Genomic DNA, 5,632 nt, shown 5'->3' on the forward strand with positions numbered 1-5,632 from the left:
GCCTTCGGATGAGGGATGGTTGTCAGATAGCAATGTGCAGCGGAAATAGTGGTGTGCAGCGGTTCAAGATCGAATGGGTAATTCCAATGTTGATGGCTTGGAAAAGATGATCTTTTAGGAGACTTAGAATTGGTAGTAATTTGTTAGTTCAGGTGCTATAGAGATGGATTTTGATTTGATAAAACATTTGGGTAATAAAGAATGAGGAAGGACATGGGGAGGTGTATTGCGGTTGTTAATTTACTAGTAGAAAAAGTATGAGAAGCGGAAGTCGGGAAGTTTCTTAAAGGAGATGGTTTGATCGAAGTGGGAGAGGCAGAGTGGCTTATGGATTCGGTGGTGGAATAGCCACGTACCTTAAGAAAGTGTAGAACAATTTGGGAATCGTGATGGAAGTTTATTTGGTATACCTATTTTCTTGGAATGATGGTTACCGTACGGAGAAAGAGTGAATAAGGCAGAAAGGAGTTTGTTTGGGATGAAGAGGGGTGTGAAGATTTGACTATCATTATAGGTGCGGTATGACTTGAGTTCGGATGATATTGTTGAACTCTCAGTTGATTTTAGTGAGGAAGGAACGGACCTATAAAACGTCGTAGAAAGAGGTCGGATAGAAGATCGTGGCTGATGATTCAGAATGTTCATGAGGAGATTTAACAAAACAATTAGAGAAATTTTGCGGGATAACGGAGCGAGATCATGGTAATCGAGAAGAAGGAATCATTGTGGGCTCAATATTTTGTGATTATAGCTTAAAGCTAAGTGTGGGAACCCCACCGTCCACGATTGGATCGAGTGGTTGTCGGCTTGTGCAGCTTCTGGTTATCAGTGCATTGGTGGATTATTTATAACTAATAAAAGGAAATATCAGGGGTAATTCGAGTAGAGAAATTGATAAATGTGTATTGTATTCCGCCTTATCGATTGAGGTGCGGGATTTGGGAAGACTCCGAGTTTATGCTTCTTGCGGATGTAATGTACTAGGAAACGAATTCAGCGGGTTGCTTCTCGGAGAGTGTGTTCATGTGCTAGCAGAGCGTTGAAGTTGGTTACATTCGAGACCAGGTCAGAGTGGGTGAATCTTCACAATGGTTCAGTGAGTTCAAGAATTTAAGTCTGGTACTTAAGGATTTCGGGTCCGTTGTATAGTTAAGGATCGAGTTCTGCAGCGGATTGCGAATGGGACTTGAAGTGTTCTATGTTATTACCGGGTAAGCGGTGCAGTATTAGGGAAAAGGAAGAAACTGTTTTGGAAATTGTGGGAAGTCTTGTGGCATGGGTATACCGGTTGGAGACGCCATTGTGAGCACCTAATTTTTGACTATATTTGAATTTTTACTACCTTCTACTATGTAAACATTTTTAGAAATTTAATATATATTTTTTTTAACTTTGTTACATTTTTTTATATAGGGTAAGAATTAAAAATAATTTAAAAGGTCAAATTATTACTATTAGTATTATTTTTATTTTTTATCTTTATTATAAAATAAAATAAATTAAAAAACCGAAAAAAATAAATATTTTTTTTTAATTTTCGGATGGGAATAAAATAATAGAAAAATTAAAAGTATGGCATAAAAATGTAAATTAAAAGTAGGTGAAAATTGTTTAATAAAAAAGTAAAAGAAAGTGGAAAATTAAAAAAATAAAAGTAAAGAATGTGGAAATTTTAAAAATGAAAAGAAAAAGAAAGTTAGAATTAAGAAAGAAAAGTAAAATAAGTGGAAATTAAAAAAAGAAAAGTAAAATAAGTGAAAATTAAAAAAAATAAATGTAAAATATGTGGAAAATAAAAAAAATAAAAGTAAAAAAGTGGGAAAATTAAAAAATAAAAGTAAAGGAAAGTGAGGAATTTATTTGTTTAAAAACAAAAAGAAGAAAAAAGGGAAGTGGGAATTGTTTTAATTTAAAAATAATAAACAAAAATCTGAAAACATCCCGAATTCTTTTTCTATAAATAGAAGAGAAATGTGACGAGAAAGAGAGGAGAAAAGAGATGAGGGAATTGAGAAAACAAAATTCTTCTTCTACGCTAAGGGAATTTCTACTAGTGTCATTCTTTCTTCTTCTTTCTTTCGAAAAATCCAGCAAAAAAGGATTAGCAAAACCAGCTGCGAAATAGCTTAAAAAGAACTTCAAAATTAGTTCTGACACTATCGTTAAAGTGAGGTGATGTTCGAGGTTCCGGCGATATCGCCTTTAGAAGCCTTCAATCTTGGTTCAGATATCTAGCAGAAGTATTAAGTCGAATTTCTTCATTGTATTTGAATTTGAGAGCTCCCATTTTAAATGAAAATTGCGGCTGATTGAGGTCCGTTGTTGCCTCTTTCGATTTATATTTTTTGGTCGATCTTTTCATTATGTTTGCTCATGAATCTCTGTTTATGTGTTTGCTTGTTGTATTTGTTGAAGAATTTTCATTGGTTCATATCCTGATTTTCCATGAGTTTTGATTGTTTTGCTGATTAAATTTTAGAGTTTATATTTGGTTAATTAGTTAATAAATTAGGCCATGTGATTTGTTTGTAGATGTGTCTTGGGCCGTGAAGATTTGGCAATTAGTTGGGATTGGTTGACATATGATAGTTTAGTTTTGGACTATAATGAAAGAGAAGAATTTGGGCCTCAAAAAACTGAACTTCATCCGACCCAATATAACAATTTTTGCCTTTTTTCTTAAATAATTGAATAAGCTAGCCCGCCTTTCCATAGCTAATTTACTACATTTTTCATCAATAATTCCATAATTCTTGGACTTTCCCAATAATCTAAAATCTTAGAAAAATAATCAACTCATGAAACATTCGTAGAATACTTAGGTGGGTTTTTAATTTACTATTGTGATTGTGTACACCTTCGTGCGACATAATTATGATTCCCAAAATAAATCAAGGTACGCGTTCACGCGACTTTGGCCAAACAATCCTTAAGTATAATAAAGCGTGACTAATCGTGTACACGTATGCGTGACATGATTTTAGCGCCCCAAATAAAATGGATTCACGCACACGTGATCCGTTTCAAAGATAAATCCATAACGCCATAATTTAAAAGTGGTAAAAGAGAAAACGCATATAGGTTCTTAAACACGTAATTAACAATTAAGCCAGGTATGATTAAAGCGACCGTGCTAAAATTACGGAATCCGGGAACGCCTAATACCTTCTCCCAAGTTAACAGAATTCCTTACCCGGTCTTCTGTGTTCACAGATCATAAATAAGAGTCAATTTCCTCGATTTGGGATTTTAAAATAAATCGGTGACTTGGGACACCATAACAAATATTCCAAGTGGCGTCTCTAATCAAATAATAATCTCATTTCGAATAATGTGACTTAAATTGGAAAAACTCCCTATCCCTCGGGAAAAAGGAGGTTTGATAGCTTTGGTGACTCTGCTGGGGATAAAAACCCAGAACTTCTGGTTCAGGGTTCAAAATTCGAGCTTGTAATGTGATTTATACTTGGCTTTCTTGATTGTTGATATTATTGTGTTTGTAGGCCTAATGTACTAATCGTCGCTCATTTACCGCTTTGATATTATTTGAACTATATAAACTGCCTTCTTACGCCTCTCTTCTGAGTCTTCTGAATTTATGGTGTACACATGCGCGTGGCCCACTTTTCTGTTAGAGGTCATACCAAATAGAACGAGGCTAGATCAGTAACTAGTCCGGGTAAACTCTGTTGCTCCCGGTACATTGCTCCCACCTCTGCTCGAGCTGTCCGCTTGAGTAAGCCAGGTCTAAACCTCTCCCTCCCCGGATTTTAAACCTAGAATAACATAGCCTCATGCCAGATCCCTAGTAGGAACGTTTGTTTGCATCACGTGCATTTGACTTTGGGGACTCAACACAGGGGTTGGGTCTGTCTAGGACAGGTGTACCCGAAATTACAAGACCATCCTGATGCATCTTATGTGCTACTTGTGCATTATGTTTGATTTGGTTTGTGCATGTTGACCGGCTTCTAAATTATAAAAATCAGAATTGAGAGAAAACTAGTAGGAAGAAAATAGGAGAGAGAAAATTTACTCGGTTTTTAAAAAATTTCGGTATTTGAAAATCCAAAAACACTGTCAAAATTTTACCCCAAAACGATTATTACAAAATAAGATTGAATTTTTCCCAGAAATAAAAGTGTCATCCCATTCCTGAAATATTGACCGAACTACGCGGGTCTGATTCTCATCGGATGTGAGATACGTAGGCAAACCCCATCGGTTCCGGCCCCAATTTTCAAAAAATAAAATTAAAAATATTTTCCCTTTCCTTGATTCCCTCTTTAGAATTCTTTCCTTAGAAAATCCAAAAATATTAAATCCAAAAATATTTTTCTTCTTTTCCGAAGTCTTTCATTTGAAAGAACAAAAGAACAAAAACATTTCAAATCAAAATCCAATTTTTTTTCTCTTCTTTAGAATTCCTTCTTTTCAAAAAATAAAATAAAATAAAAAATTCAAAATTCCATAAAAAGAAAATAAAACTATAAAAAAAAAGGTCAGTTTATTCCCGATCTCCCTATATATATATATAATGGGCCAGTCTATTCCCGATCTCCCTGAACTACATAATGATCTGATTCATGCGACGACATGATACATAGGCAACCCACAAAATGTTCGATCAAAATATTTTTCAACGATTCTAAGATGAGGGATCAAAATGAGGTGTGAGGGAAAAGAAAAGGAAATGGCGATAATGTTAGGAGCGTGGCATATTACGTGTGATTCATATCTATAAAATGCCTAACACTAACACATTTGTTGTCTCTTATAGAGTAAGCTTAAGGTGGTTGGTTTGTGGTGAAACTGGCAACACATCATTATTTTACCAGATCAAAGGGAACGGTAGTAATGGATAACAATGATGAAATCGAGTTGCTCAGTGACAATCCCCAGGGACCGTCAGCTGAGCAAGAATCGAAGGAAATAAGAAAATTGAGACAGCAACTGTCCGATGTATATCAAGCTTGGGTTTTTTGTCAGCCTCCACCCCAGGGTCCCTCGGAGGGAACTTCCACCGTACCCTGGGCTACTCAACCACCGCTCCATGCAGTGAGGGATCACATTCTACCACCGGGGTATGTGCCAAACTACAGCCTCCACGCTGCCCCTAGTACCTCTAATATACGACCTCCAATCGCACCGGTGAGGAACACCCCTCTCGCCGTGTCTGGCGCACCGGTATATACAATCCCGCCACCACCTCCTGTGATGAGGCCAAACAACGAGCCACCACCCCAAGCTTATGATGGCCAATAACACTCTCAAAATATGGCTTTCAGGGTCTTGGCTCCATACAATCAGACTCCTCAGTACGAGTCACCAGTAGAAAATGAAAAGCCTACCAAGATAGTTGAGCCAGATGAGATGGCCAGGAAAAATAAAAGTCTTGAACAAAACATAAAGAACATACAAGGACTAGGTGGTCACAAAAGTGTTTCGTTCAGTGATCTATGTATGTTCCCTCACATTCATTTGCCATAAAGGTTCAAGACCCCAAAATTTGAGAAGTATGATGGACACGGCGACCCTATAGCCCACTTGAAAAGGTATTGCAACCAGCTGAGGGGTGCAGGTGGAAAAGAAGAATTGTTGATGGCTTATTTTGGGGAAAGTCTTGTGGGGG

Source organism: Nicotiana tabacum, chromosome 19 (genome assembly GCF_000715075.1).
Source record: "Nicotiana tabacum cultivar K326 chromosome 19, ASM71507v2, whole genome shotgun sequence".
Classification (NCBI taxonomy): Eukaryota; Viridiplantae; Streptophyta; class Magnoliopsida; order Solanales; family Solanaceae; genus Nicotiana; species Nicotiana tabacum.